Here is a 17,442-nt window from a genome sequence, read left to right on the forward strand (position 1 = left end):
CACAGCAATGGCTGAATCTGATTGTCAGCTTGTCCTGCTGCCACATCACAGTCTCCAAGAAAGGGGAGAGCATCAATTGCAGAGTACCAAATTGACCTCCTAAGAAAGAAAGAAAAAGGAAGAGATCAAATGTTTCACATCATCCTGATGGTATTGTGGAGGATGAACAAAAGAAAAAAATGAGGAGAAGAAGGGAGCTTTCTGAGCAGAAATACAAGACAGCTTTTTACTTGAAGGGGGTGTAGGAGGGAGAGAGAACAGAACAGCAGTAAATGAAAAGCAACAACAGCAGCAAAGAGAAAGAACAGCCCTGCAGAAGGGGCTTCTGGTTTGGAGCAGAGAGCTGGTGGAGGATGTGCTTGTGGCTCATTCCTGTGCACTATGTCAAGCCCAGCCAGCTCTTTCTGGAAAGCAGAGGGACAAGGGATTATTATGGGCAGCAGTACACAACACAAAGCCCAGCACGAGGCAGAAGCTTGTTCCTTCCTTCTGCAAAAGCTGGGGCAACAAGACCAGCAGGCCCCTCACTTGTAGTCAGGCAAGGACATCAGACAGAAAGGCCACATCTGCACCCAGGCGGGAGCATTGCAGCCTTCCTGCATGCACCCAGCATCTTTTCCACTGCTTTACAGCATGGATTACATTTACAACGGATTTTATTGACAGTATTTTACAGATTGTTCTGTGGATGCATCTGTACCTTGCCTGATAGAAAATTCTGCCTGGATTTTTCTGATGGGAGGTTTTACTACTTGCATTATTTGATTTCCAGCAAAGGCTATTTTTGAAAAAATTGTTACAGTTTCATAAATTTATATGCTCTCATAAACATCATAAAATGCCTTTTTGACAAATCTAATAAACATAACAAAATGGCCTTTCAGTAAAATCACTGAAATCTTGCCAAGCTGCATAATAAGCTTGCATTTTAGCATGGTTAGCATCTGGGCTTAAAGAAGAAGTGTAAAACCACCCACACCTTTGAGCTATGATTTTCTGAAATTTGCTGATCTTGTCATGTCCAAAAACCCTGTGCTTCACCTTTCTACCAGCCAGTGAGGCTCAGAACTAGGTTAACCTATGGGGCAAAACAATGCACTGGGTTTACATTTCACAGGAGCAGCTATTGCTCAGTAGCCTCCAGCTTTGTCATGCCTTTGTCAGCCTTTAAAATATATATTTCATTTGCATTCCACATTAACTCTTCGTAGAATGGAGTGGTTCTTGTAGAAGTGCCCCAGAAAAAATGTTTAATGAAAATTTTCATTATGAAAAATTTTAATTAAAAAGTTTCATGAAAATTTTCATAAAAACATTTCATGAAAATAAAATTTCATGAGGGAAGCTGATGGATAGATTTTCTTAGAACAGCAAAAATTCACAACACCCTTGTTGTCAAAGTGTTGTTGGGAGCGAGAAGAGCGTGTGTGTGTCTGTGTGTGTGACTCTGAGTGTATGTGTGTGTGTGTGTGTGTGTGTGTGTGTGTGTGTGTGTGTGTGTGTGTGTGTGCATGTCCCCCAAACTCAGTAGTTACCAGCTGGTGGTAGCTGGGAGTGGTGAACTTGCAGTGTAAGGATGTAGTGATATCCATGGTGACAAGCAGAAAAGGAAAAAAATCCTCTGGGATACATGTCCAGAATTACAGAACTCCTGTTTCTCAAGACCTGCTACAACCTCATGGTGCTGTGGGGACACACTCTCAGCCATGCCTTTCCTTAGATGCACAGTCACATGGACATCTTTCCTGAGATTCTGTGTATGCATGCCTTTCTTTGTGCCTTTGCCTCTCCATTGAGGAGGGAAAGCAAGACACCCATACTTCAGTTTCTGCTGCCTGCTTGTGAGTCAGGCATCCTGTTTTCTCTCTTTGCTATCATCCCATTCTCCCCCTTATCCAAGAACTGCAGGAAGATGATAAAAAGATGGGAAACTGGAGAGAGAGGAACATGGCCAGACTGTGATAACACAGTCCAGAGGGACATGGGCAGTGCTGCTCAGGGGAGTGCTACCACTTTCACCCACTTGATCCATGTATGAACTTCATGGCCTTATTCTTAAGCTGGAGTAGCTTTGGCAACTTCCAGAATTTCTTAGGGAAACAGAAGACTGTGACTCTGACATTGCTAATGAGACAGGCTCCTATGGAGGCTGAAGGGTGCTCTCTTAACTCTTCTGTGTGATGCAAGCACTTGTCTGGGCCCTTTTTCCCCTTGCAGATGATCTGTCCACCACGATGTAGTTGAGAGAGGTTTGGCAGTGGCACCCCAGAGCCATGGAATGCTGTTAACAGCACTGAGCTCTTCATTGCAAGGAAATTTCCATTTTCTTCCACTAGCCTGATGAACTTGTTGTAGCATAACAATGGCAAGACAAGTGTCACCGCTGAGCTTGCTGGGCTGTGCTCTCTCCTAATGAACCCAGTGAGTCCTCGCTAACTTGTGTCTTCCCTGAGCGTTATCTTCTGGGCGTCAGTTGCCTTCCACAAACGCTTGCAGAATGGGCATGGAAATAATTTGAAGTTATGTCTTGCTCTGACAGATGAACTGCCAAGTGTGAAATGCCTCTCCACTGGTGGTGTTTATTAAGATCCTTCTGGAAATGACATGCATCTTCCAATGGGCTCTAGGTTGGCAGCTGATAACTGAACATAAATGTGAACCCCTGCTCACAGAGCTAAAGATAAACAGCAGGAAACAACAAAATACATCTCAGTCCCACAAATGAAGTGACATTCTTCAGCATTCTTTTCTGCTTTCTCCAGTTTAATGGGATGTTTTTAATTACTTTTAATTATAAGTGAGAATTAAATAAGACAAATGTTCTTAGAAATCTTTTCTTCATTGTATAGCTATATTAGCTTTGTGATGTCACAAGTATCAAAGTAAAACATTTATGTTCTTCTCTTTATTGGTTAAAGTTCGTCTGTGGGTGTAAATCCACAGAATTCAATTAGATCACACCAGACAGCAATTTGATCCTATTTGTTTAGGTTCTGAGGTGAAAAAATTTACTGATGGCTCTAATTCCCCTATTCTAGAGTTAGTTATCAAATTCACTTAAATGATATTCTGTCTTCAGTGTCATGAGAGCTATTACCAAAAGCGGAGGTAAAGGAGTGATTTCCCTCTCTGTGTTAGATATTCATGGCATTACCTGAGAATGCATCATGACAAAAGTGCTCAGCTTTTGCTTGGCCCCCATCTGAACTAGATTCTCTCTTCAGACTGAAAAGTCTCTGCATATGCTTCATCCAGTTTCATATTTGATATGTCAGACCATTTATCCAGTGTTTTAGGTTTTACAACCCACCTAATGCCTCGCTGTATAGGGCAGTGAGATTTTGCTGATTTTCACCTGCAGTGTGGCCCTTCTCTGGCAGTCTTTCACATTCATTCACAGCTTCAGTTGGACATGAGGATTTGCTGGGTGGTCAGTGGGTGATGTGGCCTTCCAGAGCTCCAGGCTGAGCTGGGTAGGCTCCAGGAAAGGTCTTTGCAGCAGTGGGAAGCAGAACGGGCTGCGAGTGCTGGTTATGAAAATACCTTTAATTAATATGCTCATGTGCAACAAAAGAGAGTCAAAGCATTCCACCAAAGCCTGTAAACAGGTTCTCTCACTGGTTCTTTTGGGATGAAAGGTACTACAGAAATGTAAGATGTTATTGCAGTGGTACCATCCATATGGCTTGGTGTGGGAGGGCATTGTTTATTATGACAGTACAGGTTTGCTTAACCTGGTCAAGTCATGCCTGTTCTGGAGCTTTTATGGGAGTCTGGAAAGGTGATGAGAAGTGCTGGCTCTAGTCATCTCTAGTTTCCTCCCTCCAAATGAAATGGACATGAGATATATGATTTTATCAATATAAATCTGCAGTACCACAACTAAAATAGTCTGTACTGCTATAAAACTGCTGAAATTTCAATGACTTCCATGGATTCATTCCAGATTTAATGTCACTAGGAAAATAATCTGTCCTAATTGTTATTCACTGACTCATAGGGTCAAAAGTCCACTTTGTCCATGGGAATCTGCATTTCCAGGTACAGTTGTGCTACTAAGCCAGCTGTATGGATGTTAACACTGCAGTGAAACACTGTGAGCACTCTGTGAAAGATGAGCATTATTAAGCCAGAGCACTCCAGAACACTGCTTCTGGAAGATGTCATTATAACATATTGCATCCCTTGGACAATTACATCTCCTTTGACCTAGATCTTAGGCGTCCAGGAAAACACTTCTGCAGAGTTCAGCTTGGATCTGCTTTCCCCCACAGCCAGTCGTTAATTGAGCAAAGTTTCCTGAGCTCATTTCAATGAATATTGAGTGGATATGTCAGAGAGTTTGTTTCTGAGTCCTCAGAGATCTCATTTGCTCTGGCATCTCTAGTCTCCATCAATTTTACTTTGTCTAGGCTGGAATATATTTGTACCCATCCTTTCACCTGTTTGTACATAAATAGAGGGTAATGGCTGAAGAATGAACAAAATTCCAGGAGAAACATTACATATTCTGTTTACCCATTTCCTTTTTACATGACCCTTATTTAATTATCATTCAGCTCTTTCTCCAGAAGAAGCTTGAGTAAAGGCTGATATAACACTGCGCTAGAACCTCAGACAATTGGGCAGCACTAAATGCTTTTTATTTTCTTTTACATATAACATTCCTGTATAGTGTTGGCACCAAGGAAAACTAAAGTGAGAAACTGAATAGAGAGATTGGAGCAATGTGGCAGTCAGGTTCTTCAATACCTTCCAACACTATTATGGACCCCAGCCCAATCCCAGAAAAGCATCTCCTTTATTAGTTTCTAGGTATCTGTCATTTTCTGCTATTTATGTTACTGCTGATTGTTATCCTCAAGTTATTTTCAGGGAAAAATGAAGGGTGGAAAAGGAGAATAATAGAACAGGAAGGCAGAAGTGGCCTCAGTGTCTTTTTCAGTATCTTCAAACCTATGCCTAGAATAGCCAGCCTTTCCAGACTTTTCTCCCAGGCTGCACATTTTTTACACTTCCTCATGCCCATATGTCCAAGGGAAGTGTTTCACATAAGAAAGGAGTTTCTCAAAATGAACAAGGGAGCCCCAGGAGGTTTTTTAATTCAAACACCCAAAAGTGTAACAGTACCCTAAAAGAATGAAATGAACTTTGGAAGTTTCTGAACACTCTTGCTTTCTCACCAGGTGCCCTAGACTGGGAGAGACTCTTTCTTCCATGTATCCTTTTTCCTTCCATGTGAAGAAGAAACCTACATCACCTGCCTGCAAAACTCTCAGATCGCTAACTAGGTGGATCTGTGCATTTTCATCCTGCTTTGTTGTTTCTTTAGTCCTTGCTCATAGGGTGATGTCAAAAATGTCATTCCTTATGAAGGAGGAAAGGACAATGTCAGTGTGTGATGTGTAGGGACTGTGACAGGGAGAGAGGCCATAGATATAGGTCTAATGTCACTAATAATACATGAGGCAGCATAATGGGAGGTCTCTGGAGAGGAAGGTAGCACTTAAGAGATTCTGGACATGTGGAATTCAGTCCTCCTTTGGGGGTTAATTGTACCATTTGGCCCAATATATCTCGGTGTTTCACCTTCTTTCGTATATTAGATTTTAAACATTTAACCTTGCAATGGCAGAGCTGCTGTGTCTGTTCTTACATGGTCCCACTTAATAAATTTAGACTTGGGTAGGTCAGCTTGAAGTTTCTGCCTCTGAGTCTTGCAGAGGTGCTGGGTTTATTGCCAAAGGAACCTTTCCAGCTAAGGCACAGACTGAAGAATATTAGTAGTGACCCTGATAGTATAAATTTTAAACTATTCTGGTTCTTGGTTCAATATTATTTAAAGTTCTCATTCTCTCAGCCCCCAATGACTTAATTGGGAGTGCAGACTGAGCACTGCACCTGAGATACACAGCACCTTACATGTAACAATTAGGCATTTGGGGGTACTGTCATTGTAAAAGAGAAGAAATTCCAATAGGCCTCATGCCAGCCAGACCCCCTTCCTACCCATCACACAGGGAAAGCTGCTGGAGGGAACACAAAGATGGTAGAACAGTGTCTTTTGTGTCCTTTTCTTGAGAGGAGAGACTCCAAGAGTCCAAGTACTCATTGTCTAAGTGCTGTACAAATATTGGTAACTAATTTGCATTCTATTCTGTTCTGATAAAGCAAACAAATAATTTTGTCTACAACTGAGGCTGTTTCCCTACCTGGTTATAGTAAATGAAAGTTGGAGTCAAGATCATTCAATGTTCTTTAAATTAGAGTGAAAATATGGATGTCACATTTGTGATTGAATTGGCATGTGAAATTCGTGATTGTGTTTATGTCAGTAGGATTATATTAAAGTACAGGCTTTATTTTTAAACTACTTCAAGTCTCTCACACAGGGTGGGCCTTTGGCAGAGAGTTGTCAAGACAGTCAGAAAGATGGTTTTGGGATCTTCTGCTGCAATGACAGTGAGACAGCCAGCATGATCCATGGTCTCCTGGTACCTCCTTGAGCCAGCTGATACTGAACACCCATGCTCCACTGCAGTGTTGGTGCTTTCCTGGTAACAACTTTTTCCCTCTTCAGAACTCTTGTCTCCCAGCACTATTTCTAGTTCACTATGCACACTCCCAGCAGGGTTCAGCCCTGACCCTAAGTTCCTTTGAGAGTTTCCTGGCATTTTTCCTGGAGTACTATGGGAGCCTGGGTGTGAAAAATGCCTATTCCAAAGAGCTGAAAAGCCAGAGGGCAGTGTTCCTCCTTTCTCTTGCTACACCAAACTCGGCTCCACCAGGCACAACTTTGCTTCAGGTCTTTCATTTTGTTCAGTGAGAATCAAGCTTCAGCAATTGTATTACATTGAAATCAATGTCAGGCACTCAAAGGCAGCTCTAACATTTGGCATCTGAGCAGGAACTCCCCGATTTACATGGGGAAAGCACTGGGCAGCATCCAGCTTAGGGCTCTGCTTGCTGCACAACAAACAAACACGGGTTTATTTAGCTTTCCGTAGCCTTGGAGGCAGGCGCTTATCGCCAGATGCAGCTCCTGTGGCGTCGCACTAGCCTTGGAGAAGGCTCTCAACAAATCATGAGGTTCTTGTTTGCAAGACTTCTGCTGGCTTTATATCTCTCTGCTGTGTTCAGAGATACTGCATGGGAGGAATAACAACACCTCCAGTGGCATTTGTGGGTCTCCTTGATGGCTGAGCAGGGCAGCTGGTGCTCCCAGAGGGCTGAGCTGTGTTTCTCTGGGTAAATCTCTGAGAAGGTAAGGGCCCAGGGTAATAAAAGAGGAGAGTAAGGGATTTTGTTTTGTACCTGAGATGGGCCACAGGTATGAACAGCAGGTTTTGCTTTTTATTTAGCAGCCCTCACCTCTGGGTTCACAGTGTCATTCCTTGTTTCTTCACATGGCTCCCACACTGGTTAGGAGGTCACTCCCTCAATCTCTACTAGTATGTGAAAATGACAAAGATTAAATTTCAAGTGCCCTGTGTTCAGCACTAAGGCTGCTTCCTCTGAAGCAGAGCAACTGTCACATGCTGATGCTGCTCACTGAAAGCCCTTTACAGAGCTGATCCTTGCAATAACCCAGGCTTGCTTCCTTCAAGCTTAATTTGACCATGTGTCAGCACCAGTCACAGCTCAGCTTTTACAGTCAGTCTTTGTCAGAGAGGGCTCTGGCACGAGGAACTCACCCCACCATCACTCCTCTGCTAAATCTATCTAAACCACATTTTCTACACTGTGCTTTGAAACAAAACCATTGTAACCACATATTTATTCCCCTCTGACATCTCCATGGCTTTGCCTCTCAGGAACTCAGCAAGCTTTATTTGAATTATAAGATGTTTTTAATACTGTGTTTGTATTGTGCTTTGAAGCATTTCTATTGTTGTTCTGCAGTGCCCCAAGTGTTCTGGCTGCAAAGTGCTGTAAGTACAACCGGATTATTATTTGCTTAAGTAAACTTCAGAAAATAGGTTTAGAATCATAGAATCCTAGAATCATTTAGATGGGAAAAGAGCTTTAAGATCATTGAGTCTAGCCATTAACCCAGCACAGCCAAATGCATTACAAAGCAATGTCGCTACGTGCCACATCTACATGGCTTTTAAATACTTCCAGGAATGGTGACTCCAAGACATCCCTAGAGAGCCTGTTCCAAAGCTTGGTAACCTGTTCAGTGAAGCAATTTTTTCATTTCCAATCTGAACCTTACCTAGCGCAACTTCAGGCCAGTTTCATCCTGTCACTTGTTATGTGGGAAAAGAGGCTGACTCCCTCCTTTCTACAACCTCCTGTCAGGTAGTTGTAAAAGCAGTAAGGTCACTCCTGAGTCTCCTCCTCTCCAGGCTAAACACCCCCAGCTCAAAGAGTAAGCCCTAAATGTATGTACACGCACCCATGCCAGAGTTCACATAAATAATCCGCACATAAATACTGATACCACACTCATACCACATATACATGCTCACACACATATACCACAAAATTGTATTCATGCACTTGAACGTCCAGAAGATGTCAAGGAATCATGCTACAAAAGATCACCTCAAATTTCTCTGCCTCTGAGGCCTGCGGTAATGTTTGAATGCAAATCTGAGCTCATTCATTGAATTTCCTGTTTTCTATAACAGCATTTTTTTTTTATTACTTTTATGCAGCTGCCTCAAACAGTGAAAATTTCTCATTTCTGGCTTGCATAGCCTCTACCCATAACAACAGGCATGTGGAAAATGCTGTTAAACCAAGAAAGTTTTCTGTCCTTGTGAGAGAAAGCTGGGGGGAAATGTTCATTAGCTTGTGGCAGCAATAATTCAGAAGGCAAACCTAATCACGTTGGGAGGCACCTTGGGCACCCCCACATTTACTTTTCTCCTCCTTCCTATCTATTCCTGTGAGGCAGGAAAAGCTACTAGCAGCCAAGTTGCAGTGGGCCATGAGTGAGGATGCACAAGGAAAGACACCAAAAGTACATTCCTTCCAGGCTGCACAAACAGGCGGACTCACTGAAGAAAAAGACTCCTTTACTCTACTGGTGGTTGCTCATGTCATTACAATGATCCTGACACAGATAAAGACAGGTGCCTGAAGCCTCTGCCCTTCTACAAGCAGATGATGGCAGAAGCTTTTCGGTTCACTGGGGGGAGTGGAAGAAGAGAGAAAAAAGCCAGATTCTAATTCAATTTCATTTCTCTGCTCCTGGCCCATGGCCTTTGAGATATTTTGGAGATATTTTTTGGAGATATTTCAGGTATACCATATTTGGCTTATTTTCTCTGAAATCCTTAAGTTATTTCTCTCTCCAATTTGACTAGGAATGAAAGCACAGGGTTCAGGTGATCAATAACAAAAGGAGCACAGTTTATCTTAAATTGTCAGGCCTTGTTCTTTGATTTTATTTTGCCTTGTCTTGTTTATTTTTATATATGACTGTGCCTGCAGAAATTCAGTAAGAAATAAAGATACCTTCCAAAGAGCTTAACATTATCCTTTACTGAATTTTCTGGGACCCTGGGCAGCAGGATAAAAAAAAATCCAGTTCCATCCCTTTGTTCCAAATTCTGAGTGATGGACAACAAATACAAAGATTTCATTATTGTGCACTGACTAAGGGCCTCTTGTTTACCAAATTATTAAAGTTGAACTGAAATAACTGTTAAGTTTCTTAATTTCTATAAGCAGAAAATAAATCTTTACCATCTCTTCATGAGAACCGGATCATCCCCATATTTTGGGACTCTTTGCACCTTCACCATCCTCCTAATTCCTTCAATCTGCTATACTCTGTGTCCTGGCTTAGTTTGCTCTATTATTCTTCATTTGCAGCACCCAGCTCTGCTCAGGCATGCTTGGAAGTGCAAGTCCAGTTACCTCCATTTTTGTAGACCCAGCTCCACAGCTGGATTTCCACCTGGCAGACCTCTGATCTTGTCTGGGACACTTCATCCCACATTGGAAAATTTTCCTCAGTTTCTATTAAACTGTTTCCAACTTAGCTGGTTAATAATGGAGCTTGTGCCTCAGTGCTTTTTTTTGTGGCTTTGTTTTAGTCACAGTTGGCCACACAGTGAGATCTCCCTGTGTTCTATTACTCTGTGACACTCCATCTAGGATATAAAAAAGGATGAGGACTGGCTCTCAGGGAGAGTTTTAAGTTGCTGAAATGGCTTCAACTTTGGATGTCAGCAATGATAGACATTAGGTGAACCAGCAACCCAAATTCTTCACCATAAGAGGCACAGCAACAGCATTCTAAATCCAATCAAAATGATAATTGTTTTTCATAATTTATTTTCTTTGCACATTTCAAACTCTCGTTATCCTCACTAGAAGTCTCTGTGGAGCCACATCTTTGCCTTTTAACAATGCCTAAGTCCATGGCTACAAGCACCCCCCTCCAAACATTCTTTTGTAGTTCAGCACCTGGAGCTGAGGATTCATCAGCAAATAGGTAGTGGAGCTAAAAATGACCCCAAGGAGGATCTGAACTAAATCTTTCAAAGCTCTCAGATCACAGTGCTTTAATTAGCTAACAGACAGCTAAGCACTCTGGAACCTGCAGCTTGCTGCCCTTGTGGGCTGAGAGCTTTACACTAGCAGAAATTTGGGAGATTTTCATCTCTTCTCTCTCTTGCAATCTGCAAACTTTGCCATTGGATTTTGAATGTGATGCTTGGTAATGTAGCAACAGTACAGTATTAAAAAAAAAAAGAAAAAAGAGAGAGAGAGAGAAAAGAGAAAAAAACACCCTCTCAGACTCCAGAGAAGAATAGCTCCTGCCATTTCCCTTTTGTATCCGCTGCTGAGGTATTTGAAAAGAGCAGGAGATAAGTAACCTCATGACTACTGCAGATTAGCAGGCTCTGAGGCACCGAACGCAATTGCTGTTGCTGGGAGTATAATGGCTATTGAAATTCACATTTATACAGACATTTTCATGGTGGCACTGCAAAGAGCAGGGTGTACAGGAGGCTACAGACTATAAATGCTGAGGCCATGCAAAATAGGACAAGGCGCAAAATCATTGGGAAGCATTCATTGGGAAGCAGCAGGGCACTGACCAGTTCCTGCCGTGCAAGAGACCCTCTCCAACTTCAGATTATGGATCTTCCTCAGAGACATAGAATACACTGTAGCTTGGAAAATTACTGTCAGAGGCTTTCTACAGGGAAGGGAACACAAGTCCCTGACCTGCAATTCTGAATGACAAACTGCCATGAGGCTCCTGCTGTCCTGCCAGGCTCGCCGAGGCAGATCATAGGCATGGAGGAACTTCTGCCAGGGAAGCTCTGGAGAACAAGGTACTACGGAGGTTTTGGGTTCTCTTGTAGCCTCTGGTTTTGTTTGTAGTTTGTTTTGTAGAGCTCACTGAACAGGGATGGGGCTTCATGCAAGAGGTGGTATGGCCTGTCACTGTTGCAGAGGCAACCTCATGTTGTGTGCTTGTCCTTGACACAAGGGCTACAGTGTGCCAGGTCATCCTTTTCCAAGGTGTGTACATCAGAAAGTGCAGGCAGTTTGCTCAAGGCTGGTTAAAGCAAGACTAACTTTTGCTTTCCTTGCTTTAACACTGAAATATGAGAGGCTCAAAATCAGCTGCATTGGGGTTGCACCAGGACACTGTTCATTCTAACCCATGATCTGTGATGCAAATCGTGAAGCATTCTGCACGTAAGTGAATTCAGCTCTCCCAGTCTCCTCAGCTCCTCAGTAAGGTCAGTAGTATTGTTCCCATACTATGGCTGGAGAGATGGATGCACTGAGAAGAAAAGTGCTTTTTTCACCATCCCCTAAAATAAATATCAAGGACAGACTTGGGAAAATAAGACAGAAATATTTTCTCCAAGTCTCCTGGTCTGATGCATATGTATGCAATTTCCCAATAAAGACACAAGTCAGTTCTTTTTGTATTTCCTCATACTGTACAACATCTATACCCACAGCCTCTGAACACCTTTCAAGCATTTGCAGTGTTATCCTTCCAGCATCCCTGTGAAGGAAATACTAGAGTGCCTCATTTTACACCTAGCAAGTAACAATTCAGGGTTTTAAGGCATGTCTCATGCCTTTGGTTTGAAGAAATATGAAATTATATGAAAAGCTGAACTGGTAATAAGCAATGTTTGCATAAATTCCAGAAGAAAGCACTTTAATAACCTGTTTTCTGATATTTAGTTGCAAAAACCTTAATTCCTTGTCTGTCAGGAAAAGGGGGATGGGAGGGTGGGGGCAAGCTCTTAACCAAATTTTCATGTGTGCACCTCTCTGGGGAGTGGAATTGGCACATAGTCATTAGATGTAAGTTATATCCACACATTTCTCTCCAGCTGCTCTTGTTACTGAGGAGAAAGCTGATGTGTTGATCTTCATCTCTTATGTACTTTTGATTAACTGATCCCCAAGGAAAAGAGGGATTAAAAACCACATCTGCAGGTTCCAAAGGATATGTCCTGGATGGAGCTGTTCCTCCTGCTCCTTCCCATCCTACAGCTTTCCATCTCCTAAGTACAGGGAGGTTTCCAAACAAAGTGAGACATAGCAACTGGTGTGATGGCTTTGTGTTCCACCTATTCCATCAGAAAAATGAGTTGTCTGCATAGTGTGGGTGCTCACTGCTACAGCAGTAGGGCCTCTGGGTCATGGCTGAGCAGCACTGGCAGAGATGTGTGGGGCTAGCACTGGAATACCAATGTGGCCTGGTGGTCAGAAGTGAAGAAGCCTGGTAGATTTTGGTCTGTGACAGATTTTGAAACCAAATACTTTTGTGAAAGAAGTATGTTCTTATTCTAGTGGAGCCAATTCATTGTGTCACTGTTTCTTCTAGCATTGCTAAAATTCAGTACCAAACTAATAGGAGTTAAAAATAACTCCCCAGCTATGTCTATTGCTCTTTCTAAGTAAATGTTTACTTTCTTTGTATCTATGTTAGTGGCACTGGCCAGGCCAGCATTCAGACACAACAGAACTGAATGAGTTACTGCTTTAGCCCCTGGGTCACACATGGACATGATGCAAAAAGCACATAACTTATTTTTACTGGAGGGAGAATGTGGAAAAGACCCCCAGGTCTACAAATGGAAGGAGCCAGTCCATAAGAGCTAAGAACACCAGGCTGTCTTATTAAGGTCAGGTCTGGTGTGTCATGTTGAACATAATTATTCTACTGCTTATAATTTCAGTACATTTGAATCTGAATATAAAATGAGGCAATTTTCTTCCTGGGGATAAGAGAAATGTGTGCCTTTGCAGAACATGAGACACAATCACTCCCAGACTGGCCAGCTTTATTTCTTCCTGATGAGCCTCTGACTCCCCAGGGAATACGCTGAAAACAGTATTTCCAACAGAGAGGGCAAGATACAAAGAAGAAAGTTTTTCTTCTGCTCTCAGGGGTGTTGTGCTTGGATGGTGGCCTGTTGCTAAGTGGCCCTACGGGACCGATTCCCAAAAGGATCATAGTTCTGTGTCTGGGGATTTCATTCCCTTTAGACTTCTTTCATCTCCTCATTCAAATCTCACTGCTGAGAATGACTCTGTAAGCTATTAGTTGCCTTCAGCTACCATTCTTTCCATTTTAAAAGCAAGGCTGGTAGGAACATAAAAAAAAAAAAAAGGCTCTTCAGCCCTGGCAAATTTTATCATTAGGTAAGTGCAAAATACTCGTTTTTCCCCCCTCTTTTCTTTGTGGAGTGAATGAGATTGGATTCTTTGTTGCCTTGCACTTTACACTGAAATTTATGCTTGTGCCAAATGCCTATAACATGCTGCCAAATCCAAAGAGTAGCATTTTGTATGTTCTTTGTTCAAGCATGAATGCCTTGTGCAAGGTGCAAAGCAAGACTAGCTCAGATGCTATAATAGTTCCAATCACAGAATGTTACTAGCAAATGCTTAAATATGGTAGCACATTTCCTTAGGTCTTCTGCCTCTTGTCTGAAGACAGGATTACTGAGGCTGAGCACAATCCCCACACAACAAAAGTGGCATAAATTTAGAAAGCTACTAGGTATAAAATAGCATTTCCCATGACCTTGTTCATTTGCAACCTGCAAACAAAATTTAATTTTTCAAAATCTGAGCCCACGTAGGAACTATAACAGTGCCAGTTTGCACTCTCAATAATTTTTGGGTGTCTTGTCATCACCTCTAACTGCAGCACATAAAGGACAACAAAGAATTCTGCATGCACTCACAATTAAAACACTTGTGTGACCTCTGATCCATTTCATACCTCAGAGAGAATGAAAGGCCTTTTATTATACAGATATACTGTACTTTTGGGTTTGCTTTTTTTTTTTTCCTCTGAAATTGTTTCTAGTCCTGTAAAAAATTCTGGGTGATCCCTCCCTTCAGGATTATTCTCACAGCAAATGCTCTCTGTTATAGAGGTGTAGGGGCTCAGGTTATTAAGAAGACAGATATTCTTGGGGGATGACAGAAGAAAGTGACTGTGGAAGAACCCCTGACATGAGAGTATTTCCTGCCTCTGGAAGTGAGGTTGTTTCCCTCTGGTGTCCTCAGAAGAACATGTTATATACTGTCTGTTAATTCAAATCCATAGGTCTTTGATGGCACAGGTTCCTGAACTGTTTGGTGTTGTGGGCTATCATCCTTAGGAAATGAGCATGATATATGTGATCACAGCATTTAGGAAGAAGGACCTTACCTGTGAAAAGACATAGCTGGTACTAAGAGTTCCCAGTGTTCCTTTTGGATGAACCCAGGCCAGCTCTGGTTAAGCCAGGCAGTGCTGAACATGACTTAGGGAGGTTGCACTCTGGTCTTTCTAGTTCTCCTTTCAGCTCCTTGCAGCAGAGACAGGGAGAGACCTGTTCTGTGGGGAGGAGAAAAAAAGAAGTTACACTGTGCTCCTTCTTGAAAAACAGAAGCTTTGTAATTGAATTTGTCCAAACAAGAGCAAAGCATAAATTTGATATCTACTTCTTAGGTTCCTGATAGGAACCATCTTCCTCCCATCTTTGCCTCTAAGCTCCTGTGTTAACTTCAGGGCCACTTCTTCACCTGATCCACAGTGGAGGGACGTTTTAACTTGTCACTTTGTGAGGTGGTTTGAAGTCTGATCTCAGGGTATAAAGAAACTTCCTCAGGAAAAATTGCTGGACTAGGATCCTGTGATTTCTGTAAGAACGTGGTGTTTAATTATTGCTAAACACATGAATAAGTAGTGATGGGATTCACTGAGAGCATCAGTACCTACCACAGCATCTTGCTGTGCTGGGCTCAGTCTGTAGCCTCCCAGGAGATCAGCTGGCATTTAATTTTGATCACTGCAGAGACTGATCTTGCAACAGTGACTGACTTAGCTGATGCGTGTGAAAATGTTATTAAAATGGGAAAATGTCTCTCCAAAGAGATTTTGCTTTGCCATTTAAAAATCCCATGTAAATGATGCACATAGGATTTAGAGTGGGAGAAATATCAGAGATAATAATAATAAACCTCTAATACAAACAGGTCAAGTTTCACTCAGTGGGATTAAGGCTCAGTCATATCTCATTCAGGAGTGTAGTATTAAGCCGTCTTTCAAACATGACAAGGTTTATGTTTTCCCTGAGTTGTTTCCAAATGAGGAGGGAAATCTCAATTAATTTAAATTATTGCCTGTTGTCAGTCCTGCCTCCATGGATTTTGGAGTCAAGCCTGATGCCATAACCTACAGCAGCAGTGATGGATGTAGGCTTGCCATTGACAAGGAAGCAATAAGTTCCAGAAAGAGGTGCCCAGCAGGGGAAGTGTTGTCTGAAGACGGGGCACAAAGTGGAGGACATGCTGTCCCATTCTCTGGGAGTCATCGATGTTGCCATAGAAATGAATTTGAAAGAGTGGATTATTTTACCCTCAGGAAAACAGAAGTTTCTTTTTTCCCCTAATGCTGACTGCTAGAAAATCATAGCTATACATGGAAAAGACCAAATCATCTTCCCTCTAGCTGCCTCTGGACAGAGCAGTTATCAAACTGAATGCCTGTATCTCAAAATTGTGAGTTCTACCCCTTTTCTGGCAATTCTGTCCCTTGGCTTGGTAGATTGCACTGATAGAAACTCTTTTTTTTAAATGATACTTCACATTTTTTATCCATCTGAGCAGCTGAATCAGGGAACTCACCTGTAATGTATTTAAGATATATGGCATGTGTGAATCCTCACTGTGTTGCAGTCAGATCCTCTGACTTGCTTAGCACCATACAGACATGTTGTTATATTTAGGTACCATTTACGCTGCCCTTTTTCAACTCTGATCTTCAAATACATGCAGGAAGTTACTTTTTCCTGCTTAGATGTCACTTAATAAAATTAAACTACAGCAGCTACATTCATGGGTTGTAGTATCTGTGTTGTTGTCATTATCCCAGATATTGGGGGCTTTAGAGATGTACTGCTTTAGCAGGATGGAATGTGCCCATCCTTCATTTGTGCAAAGAAAGGTACCACCTAAACTCAGGACACCTCCACTCATTACACTATACAAATATCAAAAATTTCAGGGATTCTTTTCATTAACTAGCTATCAACATTTGTGATTTCAAATGAATTTGCTGGGATTGTCCTTGCTTGGGAAAACTCTTCAATTTACGCAAAACATCTGTCTGAAATGTGTCTCATGTCAAGTGATGTAGGCTCAAACTGCTGCTTTTCCCACAAGTTGATTCCTCTAGTCCTTTGCTGTGATGTTTGCAAGCCCTTTGTTGTTTTGGGACATTGTTATCATTGTCCCTTCCATATTCTCCTGAGGGAAGCTGGAGGCAAGAGCTCCCAAGAGCAGATATGCCCACAGAAATTTCAGAAAGGGAAAAATTTCATCCTTTACATTTTACCATTAATTTTAGCTGGTGTGCGATTTTTTTTTTTCAGACAGTGAATTTTTAATTTGCAATAGATTCTGCCTCTGAAAACCAGTGTTAGCAATTAATAAGGCACAGCAGCTAGGGATAGAGAAGCACATTAATCTATCTAGAAATCTATACAAAACCAGGGCAATTTTGGGTACTGAATTTTTCCAAAACCACCTTGTGAATGAATTGTAGATCACTTGAATTCATTAACAGGTTTTCAGATCCAATTTCAAATGGTGAATTAATTTCAGAAAAAAAATCTCAAACCTTTGAACAGTCATTTTCCAATGACTAAATAGACTGTAAGATAAACTTCATTTAAGAAGTTATTTATATTAAAAAACTTTCTCAACTCCCCTGAGATTTGGGAGTTAACCCTTTTGATTCTAGTCCCTTGTGCACACACACACACACACACACACACACACACACATATTCTGCCTCTCTCTCTGGACAATTTAGCTTTTGCAACATCTTGTTATTAGCCATAATCATTACTGCCATGGTCGTTTTGCTGTTCCATTTCCTCCTCTCTCATCTTTCCTGGTTCTGCTTGTGCACTACAGTGATTCCTCTCTACCTTGTAG

At 41.8% G+C, this 17,442-nt stretch overlaps 1 long non-coding RNA gene across 1 annotated transcript in view; it reads left to right on the top strand.

Moving 5' to 3' along the window:
- Positions 1-10,883: 10,883 nt before the first annotated feature.
- Positions 10,884-17,442, top strand: part of LOC141728680 (uncharacterized) — a 34,078-nt gene continuing 27,519 nt past the window's right edge. Inside the window, exon 1 of the long non-coding RNA XR_012579825.1 lies at positions 10,884-11,303. This is a non-coding gene — a long non-coding RNA (uncharacterized LOC141728680). The remainder of the gene's footprint in view (positions 11,304-17,442) is intronic.

The sequence above is a fragment of the Zonotrichia albicollis genome, chromosome 3 (assembly GCF_047830755.1).
Source record: "Zonotrichia albicollis isolate bZonAlb1 chromosome 3, bZonAlb1.hap1, whole genome shotgun sequence".
NCBI classification, from domain to species: domain Eukaryota; kingdom Metazoa; phylum Chordata; class Aves; order Passeriformes; family Passerellidae; genus Zonotrichia; species Zonotrichia albicollis.